The following is a 23,965-nucleotide window of genomic DNA, read 5'->3' as shown; positions in this document are numbered from 1 at the left end:
GGTGCAACAGGACACCGTGACGGAAACCAGAGCGCATGGAAACGCCGTTTGCCTTCCCGCCGCAGCGGTACCTATTGATCTACTTGCACTGGTGTGCTTTCAAACTGCTAGGTTGGCAGGAGCTGGGACAGAGTAACGGGATCTCACCCCGTCATTGCGGGGATTCAAACTGCCAACCTTCCGATCAGCAAGCCCAAGAGGCTCAGTGGTTTAGACCACAGTGCCACCCACGTCCACTGAGGCCAATACTGTCAACACGGCAGGCAGGGGCTCTCCTCTCTTGCAGACCGGGAGTCTCTCCCAGCCCTGCCTGGAGAGGCCAAGGATTGGAGCTGGGGCCTTCTGTACGCATAGCAGATGTTCTGCCACAGAGCCGTGCTGATCCAATGGAGCTTCTGTGTTCCATGGCAGCATACCTGAAAAGGGCAGGTGCAAAAGGCGACTGGGGTAGGCCTGTTACTTTTCGTATTTGTGAATTTCTCAGCAACTTGAGATGGTCAGAAAAGTGGAACGAGGCGGATTCTTGGTCCTTGCAATTATTTATCTCTACACCTGCGATGGAGTCTATTTCTCTTTTTTCAGCCACTACTTCTACTTTTTAATACGGGTTTGCCCCTCCTTCCCCTTCCCCCCCTCCTTTTCCCAACTTTGCAAGAGCTTTTGATAGGAAATCTGCAGCCGGCGATTCCCGTAAGAGCAGCTTAAGCCGGGCTTCCTTTACTTACGTTTTACGAAGGGTAACTTATTATGAAGAGTATAAAATCAATAGCGCAGAGGGAGAGAGAGAAAAGAAAAAGAGACCTCCCTGTTATTATCTGCTTTGCCACCCGCTCCTGGAATACTTAAGATTTCCAATTTAGGGTGAAGCTTCCTTCAACAGAGAACACTCACTCCGGTTGAGAAAGAGAAAGTTTGCCTGGTTATACCGGAGGCGAGCGGAGCAGAGAAATTCCAGAACAGCAGCGAGGGGTGGGGTGGGGGGGCAAATAAAAATTCCATTTCAAGTTTCTAGCCCTCAAGCTGGAAAGGGAACCGAGAAAGTATATTATCAGCAACAGCCGGGGGAAATGTCAGAATCTCGTGGTAGACCAAGTTTCTGAAGCTGAGGCGAGTGGGATTTTGCTTTGACCTGCACAGCTTAAGCAAGCCGATCCAATTCGTGCAATTTATTCTACTTTTGCCAAAGACGACAGGAGACATTAGCAAGCTTGCCCCTGCGTGCAGCGTGTCAGCATTCGGGGCAGAGGGGAAAGAGAATAAAAAGAAAATAACCCATTGTTTGGAGAAAAGGTCTTGCTTGCCACGGGAGCTTCCAGGAGTCCGCAGCACAGAACTATCACTTCCTTCTATACTCCAGATGCATTCTGAATAATTCTCTCCCCCGTGAATTTGCCCAATTCTCTTTTAAAGCCATTCAGGTTGGCGGCTGTCCTTGCCTCCTGCGGAGGGAGTTCCGCAGTTTAACTCTGCACTGCGTGAAAAAGGACATTTACCCATCCCGATAAATCGGATGCCCTTTATAATTTTATAAACGTCATCCTTGCCCTCCTGCGAAACTACCAAGTCCCAAACGCTGCAATCTCGGCTGCCCTTTTCGGAACCTTTTCCGACTCTGCAATATCCCTTTTGAGGAGAGAGGACCAGAACGGCCCGCGGCATTCCAAACACGGTTGTGCCCCAAGCTTGTATAAGGGCATTAATGACATCAGCGCTTTTACTTTCAGTTCCTTTCCTACTGATCCCTAGTGTGGAATTTCCTTTTTTTCTGCAACTGCCACACACTGGGCAGAAATCTTCATCAATCCAAGGCTCCTGGGTCAGCCAGCACTAGTACAGATACACAGACACGGGCACACACAGACACACTTGCCCCAACCTCACTCTGAACTGTGAAGGCCAGTGGCTTTCAACCTTTGTGCCGTGGCACCCTAGGGTGCCTAAAATGATGGTCAGGGGTGCCACGGGCAACACTGGCCTCTGTCCCTCTTTCCTTCCTCTGATGCCCTCTGACGTCTCTGCCTCTCAAAGGCTGGCACGGCTGTTCGTTGCAGCAGCCCTGGCTGCAAGCTCCCTGTGCGAATGGTGCCTCTGGGGCTGGCCAGGGGGTGCTGGGTGCCAGGGGCTGAGGTGGCCTCGGAGTAAGCAAGCAAGCAAGCAAGTGGGCAAGGGAGCCCAGTCCGCCAGCTCTTGCTGTTGGGAATGGGCAGACAAGTGGGAGGCCGGGCGAACAGGGAGGCACCACGCTGGCGTTTCTTGGGCTTGCTGTGTGAAAGGCCTGCCTGGGAGCTGAGTGCCCAGTGCTGAGTTGGAGCCTTTCTCCCTGCAGGCCTGGCAGCGCCCACTGCTGCCCTCCAAGGTAAGGTGCTGGCCTCTGGCCTGTCTCCATTGGGCCACTAAGACTCGGGAAAATCATCTTCCCAGGCCCCTGTGGGACAGTACAAGGAGGCACCTCTCTTTGGGCGAAGCTCAGAGACCAGGGGCGGCAGCAGCGGCTGCCCTGAGGACTCCCAAGGAGACGGGAGAGGAGGCCGAGGGTGTCAGCATCGCCCTTGAGCCAGTGCCACCAACTGGACTCATCCACTTCAGCCCCGACTGGGCTAGGCGAGCTGGGTAGCACTTCCAGAGACCACCTTCTGCACAGGAACAGGTCAAAGTGCTGTGGACTCACAGCTTAGAGTTGTGAGCACCGGATTCACTCCCACAAGACGACAGTCGTCGCACAGCAGAGTACAGCAGACTCTAGCAGAGTATATAAACAACTCGGAGAGCAGCTCTGTAGAATATCTTCTTTATTCTATCTACAACTATTATACAACTATATACAGAGCTAAATAGGTCTAAGCATAAATGAATGCTGTACTGCCCTGAGTGTCTGCAGCTGCTCTTAGCAGCAACTTTATCTCTACACACGATCTCTAACAGTCTCTCTCTCTCTCCGACACTGACTGACTGACTGACTTGGTGCTGGAGCAGAATAAGTAGAGAGCAGAACACGCCTCCTCCTCTCTGGAGAATCAGCAGACTCCTCAAGAGATTCTTGGATATGGGAGGTGAAATCTCCTCAGAGGGAACACTCCACAAGGGAGGGTATTCGGAAAAGGGTGAGGGGCTGCCAGCTCGGCAGGGGAGGGGGGGGGAACATAACTGGGCTCCTGAGCCAGACAGAGGTGCTGCAGAAAAAGAATGTATTTGGTCAAGGGAGCCGTGGACTCAAAAAGGTTGAAAACCTCTGCCCATTTTGCTCAGTTCGGCGAGCTCCTTTTGGAGCTCTCTGAAATCCCTTTTTGCTTTAGCCACCCCGAACGAAGGCAGGGATGCTTCCTGAACGCCCGAAATGTTTCTACGGCCGTGCAAACGGAGCGGTCAGCCTCCCGAGCAGCGAGACTCTTGCTGAGCCAGCGTTCCCTAACCAGCACACCGAAATACGATCCCTCTGGGGCAATATTCGATTGCCCAGTGTGCGATTAGAGGGGTGGCCCAGCAGCTTCCAAAGAGGCAGCGTTTAATTATCCGAGCTGATAAGCTCCCAGACGGCCTTGATAGATGGGACCACAGGCAGAGCGACGGTAAAAAAAAAAAAAGCATGCTGCGAACCCAAAGGGTCAGAGTGGGGAGTAGTGATTTATACGTTCTGAAAATGCACGTGGTACAGCTCTTCCCCCAAGGGCCGTGCCGTTTCAGAGAACGCGGTTGGCGGGAAACTGGAGTTTTAGTGCTTCGCCAGCAGTATGCAGCACAGGGAATACTTGCCTCACCTGTGGGAGGATCACAGAGTTGCAGAGTTGGAAGGGACCCCCAGAGGTCCTCCAGCGAACCCCCTTCCAATGCAGGAACCTCAACTAAAGCACCCAAGACAGGTGGGCTCATCTCTATCTGTTCTTCTTTTATACCCCAACCTTCCTCCACAAGGTGTGTCACCCACGGTCCTGCCCCTGCTTGCCTCCTCGCAACAACCCTGAGAGGTAGGCCAGGGCATACAGCAGGGTTGGGGGACTTTTTCTCAGGCTGAGGGCTGAATTCCCAACTGGGGGGGGCACATACCAGTGGCTGGCAGGGCCAGAGGGGAAAGTGGGTAGGTGCAATGAAGGCAGAATCTCACTTCTGTACAGAAGGATAGGTTCTAAACACACAACCTTCTCTATTCTCCATCCAAGTCAACAAAGAGGGTCATGTAGTCTAAACACCCTCCTACCATGTAGGAATCCCAAATGAACATTTTCTAGCTTTCATCTGGGAGAGGCTGGTTAGGCCCACCCAGGGGACATGGGAAGAAGGGGGGAGCGTTCACACATGCACTGCTACGTAGAAGGGGCTGTGGCTCAGTGACAGAGCACTGCTTCGTACACAGAAAGCCCCGGGTTCAACACCCCAGGCATCTCCAGTTCTGACTCAACACAAGGCATCTTTCTATGTACCTATTTAAAGCAGTGCTTTATTCTGAGTAATGAGGACTAGCGTCTTGCTTTGTTTTTAGGGAAAGGAGCGTTGCTCAGTGCCGGAACATCTGCTTTGCATGCAGAAGGCCGCAGGGTCCGATCCGCGATAGCTCAATCCCAGGTAAGGCTGCGAAACGCACCCCACACCCACAAGCCTGCTGGCTGCTGCCAGTCGGTGCAGACAATATCAAGCTACATGGACCATTGATCTGACCCAGGAGAATGCAGCTTCCTGTCTCCACCGAAGTAAGTCTTGCAGACCCAACTAAGTCTTGCAGACCCAACTAAAAATACACTTTTATGAAAGGGGGGGCAATCAATAAACCATGAAACAGACGCAATAAAAGCATAATACATTGCAGCTAAGAACTGCGTCTGCAGGGAGGGCGACTAAGAACTCATAGGTCAGGATATAAGGATAAACGTTAAGAAGAACTTTGAGGCAGCAACAGCTGCTCAGTGGCGAAACGGATGCCCTCGAAAGGTTGCAGGCAGAGGTTGGGTGGCCGTCTGTCCTTTTGCTGGGATCCCTGCATTGCAGGGGGTTGGACTGGATGACCCTCGTGGGTCCCTTTCCGATGCTAAGATCCTGTGATTCTGTGAGGAGGGTGCCCCCTTTTCTAAATCCCGCGCAAAGGGCAAAGGAGCAACCTCAACTGGCAACGTGGCTTTTACCCATCACCCACCAGTGCCCAAGCCTACAAGCGCTGCCAACAATGTCCTCATCTGCGACAAGCTCACACCGGTCGCTCCTTTTGCTGAGAAAGCAGCTTGAGAAAAAGGTCTCTGTATAGGTATAGGGTTATAAAGGCCAGGACTAGCCGCCTGAGAAACAGTTTCTACACAAATGCAATTCTGGTTCTAAACGCAGCATAAGGGGTCTTTATAGTATAGTGTATTTTAAAATGGGGTTTCAGAGTTTTTAGGGGTTTTTGAATGTTTTATGTAGTTTTTCAATTTCACTGTTCTGCATGGGACAATGACAATAAAAATATCAATAAATAATAATAATAATAATAATAATAATAATAATAATTTATTATTTGTACCCAGCCACTCTGGGCAGCTTCCACAGAAACCAAAAATACACTAGAATATCACACATTAAAAACTTCCCTGAACAGGGCTGCCTTAAGATGTCTTCTGAATGTCAGGTAGTTGTTTATCGCTTTGACATCTGATGGGAGGGCGTTCCACAGGGCGGATGCCACTACCAAGAAGGCCCTCTGCCTGGTTCCCTGTAGCTTTGCTTCTCGCAATGAGGGAACCGCCAGAAGGCCCTTGGCGCTGGACCTCAGCGTCCGGGCAGAACGATGGGGGTGGAGACGCTCCCTCAGGTATACTGGGCCGAAGCCGTTTAGGGCTTTAAAAGTCAACACCAGCACTTTGAATTGTGCTCAAAAACGTACTGCCTCCATCTCCCTGGCCCTGTCAGTAGAGGAACCTAGGAGAATCGCTCACCAACACAATACTCTTCAATATACAAACTCGGCCCTCCCGATGTTTTGAGATTACAGTTCCCATCATCCCTGACCACTGGTCCTGTTAGCTAGGGATGATGGGAGTTGTAGTCCCAAAACATCGGGAGGGCCGAGTTTGCCTATGCCTGTTTTAAGCCAACCAGCCAGGAGATCAGCAACCAGATTTCCACTCAAAATTTGACTGCAGAGGAAAAACCACAGAGGCTGCCTCTCCAAACTCCAAAAATGCTAGGAAAAGACGACAAACAAGCAGGCAAGCAACTTTCAAACATGACAAGCCTTTTAACTCCGACTTCCTCAAGGCAACTTCTGCATTTGCAGAGGAGCAAATTTTTTTACCAGCGCAAGGTTCGCTGGCTCGCCGCTGCTTGATTCCGGGTTAGCTGCTCAAAGATGAGCTTTTTGCTCTTTCGTGAGTTTCTACTAGAGGTCCCCCGAAGATGCAAAATGGCATTTGCAAACTCTGCGACCCAGCCTTGGATGACACAGAGCCTCCGGGAAGATTTCCGCTGGCTGATAAGTACGGCCCGCAGTCAGATCTTATCTGGGATGTTGTAGCCACACATCTCTGACTGGCTGTGACTACCGATTCCATGTCAGGACAGAAAACCCGCAGAATGCGTTCCTGGGCGATGAGATCTGACTTCCTGGAAATCCCAGCTCTCTTTAAAAATAGTCCCTAGCTGAATGGCTCCTGATCAGGAATACTGCGCCGGTGGATTTCCTGCACCGGGCAGCACAGCTGGCGAGCTTTGATGCCATTTTGGGGAAACCGACGAGCAAGATCTGGGCACGAGAGCAGCTCTCTCCTCTCCTGGGATTTCCGGAAACTGGGAACCCAAACCACTCTCGAGGGAAGAGACAGAGCACAGCCAGAGTGGCAAGCAGCCCTCCATAGCCCTCTTCTCCTCCATGAATTTGCCCAATCTTCTTTTAAAGCCATCCAAATTGGCGGTCACCATTGCGTCCAGTGGGAGGGAGTTCCGCAGTTTAACTCTCTCTAGGGCCTCAGGCAGGGACACGGGTGGCGCTGTGGATTAAACCACAGAGCCTAGGACTTGCCGATCAGAAGGTCAGTGGTTTAAATCCCCGCGACGGGGTGAGCTCCCGTTGTTCGGTCCCTGCTCCTGCCAACCTAGCAGTTCAAAAGCACGTCAAAGTACAAGTAGATAAATAGGTACCACTCTGGCGGGAAGGTAAACGGCGTTTCCGTGCGCTGCTCTGGTTCGCCAGAAGCAGCTTAGTCCTGCTGGCCACCTGACCCGGAAGCTGTACGCCGGCTCCCTCGGCCAATAAAGCGAGATGAGCGCCGCAACCCCAGAGTCGGCCACGACTGGACCTAATGGTCAGGGGTCCCTTTACCTTTAGGGCCTCAGGCAGAGAGAAGTCTGTCCCCTTTCTGTGCTTAGATTGAGATGGAATCAGAGGGCCCTTGGCTTTCGGAGCAGGAACTCTGCCAGTGGGCCTAAGGCCCATCCCCGGGTAACCTCCTCGGCCCCGAGGTTGCCAGCTGCAGCTTTCCAAAGAGCGGTGGCCAAGCACCGCCATGGTGCCGAACCGCCCCGATGCCAGCTTTGCCCATCTTGTGGAGCCAGGGGAACCTACGGCGCTTCCCACAGACGCAGGTGCGCCGGAAGCGGAGAGGAAAACGCTCCTTTTTAACATGCAACCCGCGCTAAGCCGAAAGATCTGCCCTCCCGCCCAGCTGCTCCGAACGAAAAACCACTTCCTCAACCGTGAAAACCCACTGCTTGCTACTCCCTTCCCGCCAGCTGATCAGCAAAAATAAAGGGGGAAGAAAATGTTTCAAAAGGAGAGAGAATGTGCTGGATCAGACCAGAGGCGGGGGGGCGGGGCGGGTGGTCATCTGCCAGGGATGCTCCTGCATTGTAAGGCTGTGGGAAACCAGAGCGCATGGAAATGCCATTTACCTTCCCGCCGCAGTGGTACCTATTTATCTACTTGCCCTGGCGTGCTTTCGAACTGCTAGGTTGGCAGGAGGTGGGATGCAGTTAAACCGGATGTTTAGCTGAGAATCCATCACAGTCAGTCCATCCTTTGAAAAACAAGACCCTTGTTTTACTTGATGCAACATTTTGGCGACTGCAACCCTGGTTTAAGGAGCCATTTGGCGCCTAGCTTGTATACCTGAGTTTCTAACACCGCCAATGGCACCAGAGGAGACCGAGCTGCCCAGAGACCACCACGAATCGGCCCGTTCCTTTCTCTCTCGCTATTTGAGGAAAGTCACCTAAGGTAGCGACAATCGCAAACACGCCCTGGCAGCCAACCCCCGTCGGTTAATTGCTGGTTATTTTTAAAGCACACTTCCTCCTGCCTGCCCTGATCTCGCTGCCAATCAGCCACATCAAGAGGTGCCCGCAACTTTCCAGGATTAGGCCATGGTGGGAGGAGAATTCAGTTCCAGTGATTCAGCCCCCACCGGACCACACCCCATCTGGTGTTTCCCATCGAGTACCCGATCACCTTTGCTTACCCAGTCCTTTCTGTCATGCAAACACAAAAGCAGAACGCCCAGAGCAAAAGCTGCTTCCCTGCGCCCTACAAATGCCCCACATCAGTTAGCAGTCGATGGAAGGTTCGCACCGAGAGGATTCCTACCAGGGCGGATTGGATTTAAATCAAGATTTAAATGGCTAGTCAGTAAGACTTGATTTAAATCTTTTTTTCTATTTACAGAAAGACTCATTCTTACTGGTATCATCTTAATATTTACAACCAGGCGAATGTTTCATCTTTGGAATAATAAATTTTCAGAGTAGTTTTTACGGTTATATCGAAAATTACTGATTTGGTTATATACTACTAAGAAACCACTATGAGGTTTAATAAGTTAACTGTTTATATTTGGACAACGTTTCTGCTGTGCTTTATTGGAAGGAGAAAAATAATCATTTCCTTAACAACAATTTAAACAATTTATTTAACTAAAACAATAACATTATAGCGTATGTATCCATGTTTATTAACTGATGTGGTTAAACAATTAAAAAAAAACCACACACCTTAAGACTGAGTTTTAGCACACATGAAAAACTTTTTAAAAATCCTTATTTCCTGATGAATAGCCTTTCAACTATAATGTAACTTAAATAGAAAACTATCTTTAGAAAGGTTTTTCCTCCAAAGGCATTTTATTTTAAAAATCCGATTTAAGTAAAAAAAATCCGATTTAATTTTTTTTAAAATCCAATTTTATTTTATTTTAAGTCATTGATTTTTATCCACCCTGATTCCTACGTAACAAGCAGATCCCTTGCAAGACCAAGTCCACATGCATCGCTTTCTTGTCAGGGTTCCCATCCGCAGGCACCCAAGCCCAAGATTCCATGCCTTTTAGCAGAAGTGTAAATCCAAGACACCTCCCTGCACTTTTCTTTGTTAACGCAAACGTCAATACATTGGGTGCTAAAAGTCACAGGGGGTGAGCTTTATCCGAAGACTGGGCACTTCAAGTTTTATTGCCCGGCCAGCGGGTTCTCACGCCAAGCTCGTTTTTCACACAAAGCTCGTTTCCAATGCTTCTTCTTTGGCGATCCCTCGTAGCCGAGTAAGATTGTCTTCCATGAACACGGTTTTAACAGTGAGTCCATAAGTGACTATGGAGGCCAATTCTGGATCCCCACGTCCTTCCACAGTGGGGACACTGGTTTCCAGGTGGAAGTTGATCCCAGTGAGGGTTTGCCAAGCGTGCCTTCCTCTTAGTGCGTTTCTCCCTCTCGTCCTGAGTTCGAGTGTCTTCAAAGCCCATGACACCTTTGGTAAAGGCTGTTCTCCAACTGGAGCGCTTGCAGGCCAGTGTTTCCCAGTTGTCGGTGTTTATACTACATTTTTTTAGATTTGCCTCCAGAAAGTCTTTAAACCTCTTTTGTTGACCACCAGCATTACGCTTTCCATTTTTAAGTTCGGAATAGAGGAGTTGCTTTGGAAGACGATCACTGAAGATACGTAAGACAGACACTTTGGGTTTCTTCGCCCCACAATGGAATCGCTACAGAAGGCGGTGGGTTTGTGGGGGTCAGAGTCCAGGACGTAGACACTTTCTGCGCAAGCAAATTTATTTCGCACAATTCACACGCTGCTCAACAGGTGTGCTTTTTTAAAAAAAGAAAAGCTCAAAGTGGTTTGCAAAAAAGACAACAAAAAGATGAAATCAACGACAAGCTAAGATTATAAAACGCCATCGACGTTCTGCATGTCTGGGGTTGTTGTTGTTGTTTAGTCATGTCCGACTCTTCGTGACCCCATGGACCAGAGCACGCCAGGCACTTCTGTCTTCCACTGCCTCCCGCAGTTTGGTCAAACTCATGCTGGTAGCTTCGAGAACACTGTCCCACCATCTCATCCTCCGTTGTCCCCTTCTCCTTGTGCCCTCCATCTTTCCCAGCATCAGGGTCTTTTCCAGGGAGTCTTCTCTTCTCATGAGGTGGCCAAAGTCTTGGAGCCTCAGCTTCAGGATCTGTCCTTCCAGGGCTGATTTCCTTCAGAATGGAGAGGTTTGATCTTCTTGCAGTCCGTGGGACTCTCGAAGAGTCTCCTCCAGCACCATAATTCAAAAGCATCAATTCTTTGGCGATCAGCCTTCTTTATGGTCCAGCTCTCACTTCCATACATCACTACTGGGAAAACCATAGCTTTTACTATATGGACCTTTGTTGGCAAGGTGATGTCTCTACTTTTTTAAGATGCTATCTGGGGTAGACTTGCTTAAACAAAAATGTGTTTAGCAAGTGCCCAAAGGAGAACAGGAAAGGCACTTGTCAATAGGCAGGGAGTTCCAGAGTGAAGATGCTTCCCTCAAGATGGAAGGTGGATGCCTCAACGCGGGTTCAAATTATCAGAGAGGAGGACCAACACCAGACCAGTGCTGTGTTAGAAACAAGCCAGGCGCCAGGCATGTTTTGTGACTGGCGGGTTCAATTGTGACCACATGGAGATCTCTGAATGCCGGGTTGGTGACTGGGGGAAGCCAAACGTCCCTTAGAGAAGGATCTGAAATATTTTCCTTGATGCTTAGATTGAATTTATTCTGGATTGTTTTATTTGACGTTTTCAATGTGCTGTAAGGCCGACGCGGGTGGCGCTGTGGGTTAAACCACAGAGCCTAGGTCTTGCCGATCAGACAGTCGGCGGTTCGAATCCCTGCGATGGGGTGAGCTCCCGTTGCTCGGTCCCTGCTCCTGCCCACCTAGCAGTTCGAAAGCACGTCAAAGTGCCAAAGTGCAAGTAGATAAATAGGTACCGCTCCAGCGGGAAGATAAACGGCGTTTCTGTGCGCTGCTCTGGTTCACCAGAAGCGGCTTAGTCATGCTGGCCACATGACCCGGAAGCTGTTCACCTCAGCCAATAAAGCGAGATGAGCGCCGCAACCCCAGATTCGGTCACGACTGGACCTAATGGCCAGGGGTCCCTTTACCTTTACTAATGTGCTGTAAACCACATTGCGATTTGTTCTTTAAAACACATAGAAAGGAAATAAACAACAACAAACTTCATTGCACACACACAAAAAACTCCAGTGCCTAGACATTCTGTTGTGTTGCGCAACCTTAACCTAGGTTTAAGGTGTCATTTGGCAATTGCATTATATATCTGAGTTTCTAACACTGGACCGCTGGTACCTTCATTTACAGAACATTGTGATTATGGGGTGGGGAGAAATAATGCAAGATATGAAATCCAGAAAAGGTTTATCAGCACCAGGCCCCCTCAGGTTTGGCGTTCTTTTTGTCTAATCGTCTTTTAAAGCTGTCCCGGTTGGTGGTCATCAGCTGCCTCCTGCAGGACAGTGTTCCAGAATTTAATTCTGTGCTGCATGGATTTTTATATCCCATCTTGAATTATCCGACGCTCAGCTTCACTGGAAGGCCGCGAGTTCTGCCCTGCATGATTCTGCAAACTTTTGCCACACCGCCTCTTCCTCGACTTTTCCATCGTTCGAGCTCCGGTTGCAAATACTGTCACCACAGCAGCCACAGCAGGATGAAACCAAGGAATGAGAATCATAGGACCACAGAATTGTGGAGTTGGAAGGGATAAGCTGGTCCAATATCCTGCAATGCAGGAATCTCAACTAAAGTATCCATGACAGAGAGTCAGGTAGGCAGTGTACAATGAATATAGTGGTACCTCGGCTTACATACACTTCAGGTTACAGACTCTGCTAACCCAGAAATGTTACCTTGGGTTAAGAACTTTGCTTCAGGATGAGAACAGAAATCGTGCTCCGGCGGCGCAGCAGCAGTGGGAAGCCCCATTAGCTAAAGTGGTGCTTCAGGTTAAGAACAGCTTCAGGTTAAGAACAGGCCTCCGGAACGAATTATGTACGTAACCAGAGGTACCACAGTACAGGGAGATCACGTCATTGCTGCTAGCACAGCTGTTGGACTTCACCCCCAGAGGTGTGTGCCACTGTCTCTCGAGACTCACAGATGCCAATAGGACGTAACGCGTATATACATGCAGGTCCCTTGCCTGAAACCCTGGAGTCGCATCCCGTCAGTACAGATGTTTCTGATCTGGATGTGCCATGAGTTTAAGAGCATGAGACTCAATCTCAGGGCCCTGGGTTCGAGCTCTGTGTTGAGCAAAATGAAAATAATAATAATAAACCTTTATTGTCACTACACCACCCGTGTGCAGTGAAATTAAACAAGCCTCCCTTCTCCCCCCCACATACACTCAGTCTTGTTCACGCTCTGTGTGCTTGTCAGAAGTCAATTGCACCACTATTTTTTTTCTATTCAACAGCCCAACAGCCCACGGATTAAAACTGTTCTTTAACCTGTTGGTGCGCTGACTATACTATACTCCCGAAGGTAGGAGATTAAAGAAGTGCTGGCCAGGGTGTGAGTCGTCCCTAAGAATTTGCCTCGCTCTCCTGAGGCAGCGGTCTCCCACGATGTCATCTAGCAAACTCCGGGGACAGCCCATGACGTCATGTGCTGTATTCGCCACCCTCTGTAGGGACTTCCTGTCCGTGGCTGTCAAACCAGCGTACCACACTGTAACACAGTATGAAAAGACACTTTCTGTTGTGGCCCGGTAGAAGGAGATGATCAATTTTTGTTTGACATTGTCCTTTCGCAAGACCCTGAGGAAATGGGAGCCTTCCTAATCACCTGGGTTGTATTGAATTTCCAAGTGAGGTCTTCACTAAGGTAAACTCCCTGGAATTTAAAGGAACTCTCTCCACACAACCCCCCCCCCCATACAACGGGGCTAGTTCCCCTCTCTTCCTCCGAAAGTCCAACACCATCTCCTCCTATTTAGGTGCAAGTTGTTCTCTAGGCAGCATTTGGAGACTTTTTGAACCTCCTCCCTATACGCTGATTCATCTCCACCTGTAATTAGACCCATTGTGGTGGTATCATCTGCAAACTTAATAATTGCAGTGGATGGATCAGATGAAATAAAGTCATAGGTATACAATAAGTACAGGTAGGGACTCAGATTCCTGCATTTCAGGGGGTTGGACTGGGTGAGCCTTGGGTTCCCTTCCAACGCTACAATTCTATGATTCTCCTTTGGGGGATAAGATAATAATAAGAATAATTTATTATTTATACCCCACCCATCTGGCTGAGTTTCCCCAGCCACTCTGGGCGGCTCCCAATTTAGTGTTAAAAACAATACAGCAGGACAGTCTCTTACATTCCTATTTATTTCGTTCAAAGCCACAAGGACTGGAGTCTGGCTCCGTTCTACAGCTCCGTGGCAGGCCACCTGCTTTGAATGCAGACGGTCCTGGGTTCAATTTCCCGGGAGGCTGGGGAAAGAACCTGCTGCATGAAGTCCTGGCGAGCCGCTGCCAGTCAGGGCAGACAATACTGAATCAAATGGACCCAACGGCTCTGGCTCAACAGCAAGCGGCATCCTATGTCCCCATCGGAAAAAGCTCCCAGGTGCCTGGATTTTAAAGCTGGCGACGAATCCCCAGAACCCGCCACCGAGGAGTCCTAACCCCCGCCAAGACCTGAAAGAAAACTGCATACCGTCTGTTTCCTCGGTTGCCCCGGCCGTTTCACGAAAGCCGCGCCGAGCCCAAACATCCCCGCAGCTGCCGAGATCTGCGAGCCCCGACGGCGCAAGGGACCCCTCCCCGCTCCTCCTGGAACCTGCTTTTCTGTTGGGGCAGGCAGCTCAGAGCTTCTCCCGAGCGTATCGGGGCCTCCTTGCCAAAGTCAACATTCAACACACCTGACCCGCCTTCAGAGGAGTCCCCCTCCGCACACCTCCCGAGCCCCAATTATTCTTTTGCAACGAAACCTTCCAGGGGAGTTGTCAGCAGCTAAGGCGCTCGGCTCCCTGTGCCGTGAAGAGAAGAAACCTCGGGTAAACTCAGTTCCCGGTGTCGTGCAGAGAAGGCCTCCCTCCGGCAAGAGAAAAGAGGCATGCCGATAGTTTGCTGAAAAATCCAGGGTTTCTCCGTGCCCTGCCCTAGGGCAGAACAGAGCCAGATTTGCTGGTTTTGCTGACAGCAGCGTCAAACCCTCGCAGGGAAAAGAGTCAGATAAGAGGTGATGACTTGATTTTCTAAAGAAGACGCACGATGGGTTCAAGCCTGACGAGAAGCCACAGGGACTAATCCTGGCTATGTGGAGGAGGCTGGCTGCAAGTTCCTTCGTGTCGAAGCAAGGGCGCAGGCTCAGAAACACCCGTCAGCGTTTATGATATCCCAGAGGTCCCGAGTTCCGATCCCACTCTGCTCACTGGGCAATCCTTGGTCAGCTTCCTACGCTCGGCCTAACCTACCTCGCAGGGTTGTTTGGAGGATATTATTAAGATTTATTTACTGCCCTTCATCACAAGAGCTCTGGGTGGTTCAAAACACAAGCGAACGGTCAAAATGAAAACAACAGCAAACCCCATCCCACAAACGCATTTGAAAGGATGTAGTATATGTAGTAGTAGGGTGTAGTAGTATAGCCTTAGAGAACCAAAAAAAATGCAAAATACAGTTGTACCTCAGAAGTCAAACGGAACCCGTTCCAGAGGTCCGTTCGACTTCCAAAACGTTCAGAAACCAAAGCACAGCTTCTGATTGGCTGCAGGAAGCTCTTGCAGCCAATCGGAAGCCCCGCTAGACGTTCAGATTTCAAAGAATGTTCACAAACCGGAACACTCACTTCCGGGAGGTTTGCATCATTCAGGAGCCAAAACCTTTGAGAACTACCACAAGTTGTTCAAAAACCAAGGTATGACTGTACTAACCCTTAAGAACAATTTAAAACAGCCCCACCCCAAATAAACAATACCCTCCCCCCCAGTTATAACACCATCCCCATTAAGACAATAATGTTAGCAAAAGTGGGCTGGCAGACGCCCTCATTCCTCCTCCAAAGAGAGGGCCCCCTTTGGTATCTCCCCCGTGCATGGATTGTACAGGGAGAACCATGCATGCCGCCCTGACCTCACAGAATAATAGAACTGCAGGGCTGGAAAGGGGTATCAAGAGTCATCTAGTCCAACCCCCTAAAATATAGGAAGAGCAAGCTATACAAGGAAACTCAGAAGGAAAGAAAACGTTCCAGGAAGGAAGCTCAGTAAACCATAAGAAAGAGGCAAAAGTAGATCTTCAGACTAAACTTAATTAGCTTAAGGGACTCACTGCCACAAGAGGCAGCCACACGTCACTTAGGCAGCTTTCTATATTCCTACATACTTTTCAGATTTACGCATTTGACTGATTTTACAATCGACATTTCAAAACTTCAATACCTTCTGCATATCCAAATTAACTTAGTTTGTTCGTTTATTCATCTTCTTTAAATATATGCTCTTGTGAAACTGCAGGTTATTACAATAATCCTGCTGAGGTTTCAATCTGTATTCCTGTGCCTCCAAATGCTGTCTGCACGGCTCGGCTATAACGGAGCCTAGCGAGCTTAAGCCTTCCAGGCTGCAAGGCAAAACTGAGGCAGCGTCCCAGAATCATAGCATTGGAAAGGGACCCCACGGGTCATCTAGCCCAACCCCCCGCAACGCAGGAACGTCAGCGGGCCCCGTTTCAAAATCTGGGCCACGCAGATGCCAAAGCATGTCGCAACAGCCCAGGAAGAGGTCAGGAGTTTGCGGCACGCCTGGTGTCCCCGCACACGGCAAATCAGCTTTCGAAAGAGCTGGCCTGCCACACCCCAGAGCCAGCTGCCTTCAGGGCATCAGGGCTGCTCGCAGGGCTTGGCCACACCCTTGGCCAGAGGGGGTGTTGTGGGCTCCTTTTAAGGAAGGCGCTCCAGGAAATGAATCAGAACAGCTGTGCTTACTACAGGGGCGCTAATTCATTGGAGATTTCCAACCAATTAATCACCGCACCTTTCAAAAAAGGGGGAAGAAAGGAAAAAGGACCTCAAAGGAGGAGCCATGGGGCAGGGGAGAAACGACAGGAAAGTATGTACTGTACAGCGGGGAGCAAACCCTCCTGGCAAATCTAACTCTTATCGAGGTGGAGGCAAGGGGTGCAGTTGAGTGGGAGAGCATGAGCTTTGCTTGAAGGTGGTCCGAGGTTTGAATCCCCAGCATCGCCACAGCTGATCAGTGCAAACAACGCTAAGTCAGCTTCAAGAAGCCCTGTCTTCTACAGGCAACACAGGTGCTCTGGGGCAGAACTACAGCCTTCTCTTGGAGGAGGAAGTAGACGAGGGGAAGGAACAGCCGCAAGAAAGAAGAGTCTAGTGTTTCTTTAAGGAAGAAGAAGTGGTATCTTTGCTATTCTGACAGGCGGAAGGGGGACACCTCGGAGGGAGCAAGCCAGCCCCATGCACAAGTCTTTGAGGGCAACGCAAACTCCTTCCCCTGTCCAGCTGGCTTCCAGAAACTCGGGGCCAGGCCAAGTACAGTGGTACCTCAGGTTACATACGCTTCAGGTTACAGACTCCACTAACCCAGAAATAGTACCTCAGGTTAAGAACTTTGCTTCAGGATGAGAACAGAAATCGTGCAGCAGCGGCACGGCAGCAGCGGGAGGCCCCATTAGCTAAAGCGGTGCTTCAGGTTAAGAACAGTTTCAGGTTAAGAACAGACCTCCAGAACAAATTAAGTTCTTAACCTGAGGTACCACTGTACGGGCAAACAGGGGGACCCATTTCCGTGGGACCAAGGAAGCTGGCCGTCATTAAGGAGAACCTGCCCCAGTGAGAACTCTGATCAGCAGAGGAGGGAGGGGGACTTGTTCAGATCGCTAACCAGTCCAGGCCTCAAGACCCGAGGGGCAAAAGTGCTGACCCCTCCGACCCTTTGGCCTGTGGATTGGAAGCTTAATAAGGATTTTTTTATTTAAAAAAAGGAACGGCTTGTATTTTGAGAGGTCTCTGTCCCAGCGTGCGGAAAAGGGACATTTGGGCAATTGGTCCGCCCTCATAAAGAACATACCCCTGCTGAGAAACCACTAAACAGGTGGGAGGAACTGTGCTTCCTTCAGGACAGCGATAACCAGGACAGGGTCAGAGGTCTGCTTCCAGGAACACTATAAGCAAGAGGATGAATCACAGAAGAGAGAGAGGGGAGAAAAGTCCATCTTCTCCTGTACATCTTCTTGTGATCGGGAAACAAGAGGAAGCGATACTTCTCCGGGAAGCCAAGGGAATCTGCCCCCTCCTCGTTCACAGCATGGACGAGGGAGGCCAGGATGCAGAGGGGGACAGAACCATTAGAGAATAGGGTCGCCGTCCTTCTGCAGGAGACCCCCCTATACAGGAGTCTGGAGAGGGGAGAAAAACGAAGCGCAGGCCGGAAGGGCTCAGAGATAAGATGTGCAGAAGGTCTCTTTGTCTGGCCGACGACCAATAAGTCAAAGAGGGGTTGGAGGATGAGTAGGGAGAAAGAAATGGAGGGGAGGGGAGGAAGTAAGTTCACATTCCTGTATTGCCGGGGGGGGGGGTTTGAATTAGATGACCCTTCCAACTCTACAATTCTAGAATTCTATGAAGGAAGCCTGTTGCCCCCTCCCATTCCAATTACAGTGGTACCTCGGGTTACATACGCTTCAGGTTACAGACTCCACTAACCCAGAAATATTGCCTCAGGTTAAGAACTTTGCTTCAGGATGAGAACAGAAATTGTGCTCCGGCAGCAAGGCGGCAGCAGGAGGCCCCGTTAGCTAAAGTGGTGCTTCAGGTTAAGAACAGTTTCAGGTTAAGTACAGACCTCCGGAACGAATTAAGTACTTAACCTGAGGTACCACTGTACTGGAGGGATTGTTGAACTAGTTAAGACCCTGCTTTTGCTTCCCAACCCCTCTGTCGAAGCAGAGTTCTTTGCTTTTAAAAAACACATATATATGATGTAACAACGCACACCGACAGGTGTGTATTCAATTTCCGAAGAAGCAGCTTTATCCCCCAAGTCCTCCACGGAGGTCCCTCGATCACCAGTCACCCCCAATTTGGGGAGAAGCAAGAGGAAACAGAGAACCAGAAGGGGAAGCAGGAAGGAACACACACACAAATGAAACACAGGGGGTGCTGGATTAGTGAACAGAAACCAGTGAAAATTTGTGGAGAGGTGGAATAAAACTTCTCCGGCTCGACCCTCCTGCCACCACAACACCATCTACTGGCCAGAACAACCATGGAAGCGGTATCATCCCGCTGTAAACTGTCCCAGCTTCCTCCACAGGGAGCTCCTTGAAGCTGTAGTTCAGGACGGGCGACCCCCCCAACAAAACTACAAAGGTTTAACAATACACCCCTCTTCTCAGGGAGCTTTGGGAACCATAGCATCACATGGGAAGAGACCGGGTCCGCTAGCAACTCTCAGCACCCTTATCGAAGTACAGCTCCTGACTCTTTTTTTGGGGGGGAGCAGGGAAGTAGCGGCTGTTTAAAGTGGGACGGATTGCTTTAGAGTCAGGTAAAAGGTAAAGGACCCCCCCCCCAGACGGTTAAAGTTACGGTGCAAATGGGGGGGGGTGTCTCTCTCACACACCTTTGGGGGATGAACTCACCCCACCCTTCCCATTGGGAAAGCAGAAAGCCTTAGGAGGCAGGCCCCCACCAACTCAAAACCAATCCACCTTTCAGAGCGGGAGGAGAGGGACTCTCCTTGGGCTCCCCTATACCTCCCCAAAAAATACAACCCCCAAATTGCTCCCTCCTTGAAATAACCCCCCCCCAAAAAAAGAGTTGTGGGGGGGAGAAGGGGAAACGACGGGGGGCTGCCTTCCAGGTGCCAATCCATCCCCTCCCCATGGGACCCGAGAGCGGACTAGGATTTGGGGAAAGGGGGGCAAGCAGGGGAGGACAGACACCCCCTCCCCAATACAAGTTGGGGGTTGAGGGGCTGAGCTGGGGGGGGATGTAGTGACGTCAGTGAAGGGGAGGGGCTTGGGGAGGGAGGGAAAGGGGAGCAGCTCAGCTGGAAGGGGCGCAGGGAGCGGGCGGGTGGGGGGGCTGGCTTGAGGGGGCGTTGCTGACGTCACTGGAGTGGGAGGGGTCATGGGGGAGGGGAGGGGGCCGCTCTCACCTTGACTTCGCCCTCCTCCTCCTCCCGACTAACGCGCGCGAAGGCCGGCGGGCGGGGAGGGAGGGACGGAGGCGAGGAGCGAGGCCGGGCGGCCGCTGCCGCCGCTTCAGCCCGAGCTCAGGGCTCCCGGCTCCCCTCGGCTGGCTGGCTCGGGCTCTCGCCGACTTCCGGGTTCGCCATCTTGGAGGAGGCGGGCTCGGACTTCCGGTCCGGAAAAAGGGAGCGGGAGGGAGGGGCCGTCGAGCTGTGACGACACTTCCGGGTTCCCTCCCTCTCTTCTCGGGACATTCTGTGGCTTCTCCTGTTTAGGAGGAAGCTGGGGGAGGCGGGAGGGGCTTGGTTTTTTAAAATAAATAAATATGGAATGTGAAAGTCGCGCAGGGCTATTTTTACAATACATACAATATATATTGTATTTTTTTATTTATCTACGTTATTGTGACTTAAATACTTTTTATAATATATTCAAAATTTCTCTACATTTGTATGTTCTGTATCTATTGTAGTTTTGTGTATATAATAATACGCAATGATAGTAATAATAATAATATTTTATTTATACCCCGCCCATCTGGCTGGCTTTCCGCAGTCACTCTGGGCAGCTTCCAGCAAAATATTTAAAAAGGTAAAGGGACGCCTGACCATTAGGTCCAGTCGTGGACGACTCTGGGGTTGCGGCGCTCATCTCGCTTTATTGCCCGAGGGACACGGCATACAGCTTCTGGGTCATGTGGCCAGAAGGACTAAGCCGCTTCTGGCGAACCAGAGCAGCGCACGGAAATGCCGTTTACCTTCCCGCTGGAGTGGTACCTATTTATCTACTTGCACTTTGAGGTGCTTTCGAACTGCTAAGTTGGCAGGAGCAGGGACCGAGCAATGGGAGCTCAACCCGTCATCGCGGGGATTCGAACCGCCGACCTTCTGATTGGCGAGTCCTAGGCTCTGTGGTTTAACCCACAGCGCCACCCGCGTCCCTTAATACCTTTTATAATATATACAAAATTACTCTACGATATACGATATCTTTATTGTCATTGTCCCATGCAGAACAATGAAATTGAAAAACTACATAAAACATTCAAAAACCCCTCAAAACTCTGAAACCCCATTTTAAAATACACTATACTACAGAGACCCCTTATGCTGTGTTTAGAACCAGAATTGCATTTGTGTAGAAACTCTTTTTCAGGTGGCTAGTCCTAGTCTTTATAACCCTGTACCTTCTTCCAGAAGGCAGAAGCTGGAAGAGATCATTTCCGGGGTGTGTACTATCCTGCGCTATCTCTGCCGCTTTCTTATGGCACCTGACATTATTATATTATTTATCTACATTATTGTGACGTTAATACCTTTTATAATATATACAAAATTCCTCTACATTTGCACGTTATGTATATCTCTGTGTTATATCTTTTGTAGATTTGTGTGCTATAATAATAATAATAGTAATAATAATATTTTATTTACACCCCGCCTATCTGGCTGGGTTTCCCCAGCCACTCTGGGCGGCTTCTAGCAAAATACTAAAATACAATAATTAATCAAATATTAAAAGCTTCCCTAAACATGGCTGCCTTCAGATGTCTTCTAAAAGTCAGATAGTTGCTTATTTCTTTGACATCTGGTGACATGTCTATAATACGTTATAGCGTGATAATCTACATTATTATTATTATACACAGGCTTTCTCAAACTCTGCCCTCCAGATGTTTTGAGACTACAATTCCCATCATCCCTCACCAATGGTCCTGCTAGCTAGGGATCATGGGAGTTGTAGGCCAAAAAAACATCTGGAGGGCTAAATTTGAGGAAGCCTGATTATATATGATAAAACCCAAGTATACATGGACTAGCCCAAAGGCTGAACTCCAACTCCCATCAGCCCTGGCCAGAAGACCCGCTTGCGAGGCATTATGGGAACTGAAGTTCAGGATGGCCATTTTCCCCCGCCCCTGTGGACTACAAGCAACTTCCGGCCGGGGGCGATCTCTCCACCACGTACCATCTCTATAGTTGGAGAAGCCCCTTTGGCAATAGACTGGGGGTGGGGCTTCAGATGGGAGGCGCTTAGGTGGTCTCACAGAATTGCAGAAGTGATCCCAAAGATCATCTAATGACAGGAATCTAATACAGTAATCCAATAGCAGGAATCTTTTTTTTAATCCAACATGGGGCTCAAACCCACGACCCTGAGATTCAGAGTCTCACGCTGTTACCGGCCGTCGAATAACCGAGGTTGTGGGGAGTGACATAGAGAACAGGGAGCTCCCAGGATGTGGCGGCTGTCGAATGGAATCCGGACGTGTTTCATCACTCTTTACCCTTATCTATCTATTGGGAGCCACCCAGAGTGGCTGGGGAAACTCAGTCAGATGGGCGGGGTATAAATAATAAATTATTATTATTATTACTATCTAGCTATCTTTATAGAAGTGGGTGGCTAAGCTGAATGGGGAGGAGTCGAGGCGAGTGGGCGGAATGAAGCTTAGGGAACGCGCGCAGGGAATTTTTCTTAATTGTTTGGATCTAGGCAGCAACAGTAGTCAGTAATAATAATACACTTTGCAATTTTAAATGGCCTTAACCTGTTTCTAATTTAATTGTGTTTTCATATTAAAGTTGTGTTTTGGTTTTCGTAGCTTGCCCGTTCTTTAAGATGTATAGAAAGCAGGAACAACAACATCCAATAACAACAACATACAAAAACAACAACATCCAATTTTTCCCAGGCTTGCCACATAGTTAAACAAACCTTAGTTCATTAATCATTTCATTCTGATTAATTCATTCCAACTGATTGACATTATTATTATTATTATTATTATTATGCATATAGCAACAGCAGTAGGCATGTTGTTGCCATAAATTAAAAACTGAATTGTTACGATTGGCTGTTTAATCATTTTGAATTGTTTTTACTACTAAATTTATTACAATGTCTTGTGTTTGTCTTTAACCCAGGTTAAATTGGACATTTAAATTTTTATCCTTGCAGTTTTCCTTAGGACAGAATTGTTAATTTGTCGTTTAATGGGCCCGTCTGTGAGGTTTTGTAACTATTGTTTTTCTCTATTTATTTTTATTACTTCCCCTGTCGGGGATTGAAAACATCCACTGAAGCGCAGTGGCCATAAATACTGTACATAAATGAATAGAAATAAATAAAGTTAACCTGTTGGTGGATTATTTATTTGCTATTTTATTATTATTTATAGTTTGCTATTTATCTATTTCATTATACAGTGGGTCGTTAAAGTGTTGTGCATACTGACAGTGAGTCTGCATAAATTAAGCATGGCTGGGTCCTTCTGCCTGAATCCTTCTGCATTCCAGGCTGGTGTCCTCCCACTGAACTATCATCCTCCAGAGACCTCTCAGTAGATCCCGTCCTACTTCCCATTACTAGGGGGTCTTAAAACATCCCTGATCTGATCTCTGCCCTTACCTGGGAAGTCTGGCTTCTCTGACTTGCTCCTTCCGAGGTGAGGATCCAGAAGTAGCCTGTCGTTTACTCTCCACAAGAAGTCAGAATTATTCACGGAATATCTAGTTTCACTTTCTCCTTTGTCAGCCCTGAAGCTGCAGTAGGAAGTGGCAGAAGCTACAAAAGGAGACAGTTGTCTTTTATTATTGTTGACATTATTTTATTTTGTTTATTTTGAATATTTAGAATCCCCTCTTTTGTAAATGTTGGGCAAAAGATTCCTGCATTGCAGGGGGCTGGACGAGATACTCCTCGTGGTCCCTTCCAACTCTCCAATTCGGTGATTCTGTAATGGCATGTGGTTCTCTGAGGCTGTTGCCCGCATTTGAGAGTTGGGGGCCAAGCAGAGTGTGGGCCAGGATCCTACCGGCACGCTTCTCCTTACATATGCTCCAACATTTTTCCAATGAAAATAGGGACGCCCTATTCCATAATAGGGACGCGGGTGGCGATGGTCTAAACCACAGAGCCTAGGGCTTGCTGCTCAGAAGGTTGGCAGTTAGAATCCCTGCAATGGGGTGAGCTCCCGTTGCTGACTCCCTGCTCCTGCCAACCTAGCAGTTCGAAAGCACAAATTGCAACTAGATAAATAGGTACCGCTCCAGCGGGAAGGTAAACGGCGTTTCCATGCGCTGCTCTGGTTCGCCAGAAGCAGCTTAGTCCTGCTGGCCACATGACCCGGAAGCTGTACGCCGGCTCCCTCGGCCAGTAAAGCGAGATGAGCGCCACAACCCCAGAGTCGTCCGCGACTGGACCTAACGGTCAGGGGTCCCTTTACCTTTTATTCCATAATAATTATTATTCCAACATAATAAATCATTAAACTTTTTTTTTTTAACTTCCCTATACTGGGCTGCCTTCAGATGTCTTCTAAAGGTTGCATAGTTACTTATCTCCTTGGCTCCTTGGGGGGAGCAGGGTCACATAACTCCAGCCCCCCCCCAACATTTCTCTGATGAAAAGAGGGATGTCCTAAGGAAAAGCGGGACATTCCAGCAACAAATCAGAAACCGGGATGGCTTCTGTAAATCCGTAATTTGTCCCTGGAAAAGAGGGACACTTGGAGGGTCTGTCCTTACATC

The 23,965-nt window shown here is 49.2% G+C and overlaps 1 protein-coding gene across 3 annotated transcripts in view; it reads right to left on the bottom strand.

The window, feature by feature from the left end:
• SBNO2 (strawberry notch homolog 2) overlaps positions 1 to 22,999 on the bottom strand; it is a 108,406-nt gene extending 85,407 nt beyond the window's left edge. The window contains exons 1-2 of one of the 3 annotated variants that reach the window (XM_080988739.1): positions 22,845 to 22,979; positions 19,400 to 19,734 (exon numbers count right to left, since the gene is read on the bottom strand). The gene's annotated coding sequence lies outside the window, so the exon portion shown is untranslated. Of the gene's footprint in view, positions 1 to 19,399; positions 19,735 to 22,844 lie in introns of all 3 variants that reach the window. The other 2 variants (XM_080988740.1, XM_080988741.1) reach the window with 2 other exon arrangements.
• Positions 23,000 to 23,965: the final 966 nt, after the last annotated feature.

Source organism: Podarcis pityusensis (genome assembly GCF_964106645.2).
Source record: "Podarcis pityusensis genome assembly, chromosome: 18".
NCBI lineage: Eukaryota > Metazoa > Chordata > Lepidosauria > Squamata > Lacertidae > Podarcis > Podarcis pityusensis.
Note: the sequence above shows the minus strand (reverse complement) of the source record. Positions and strands in the feature narration are given on the sequence as shown.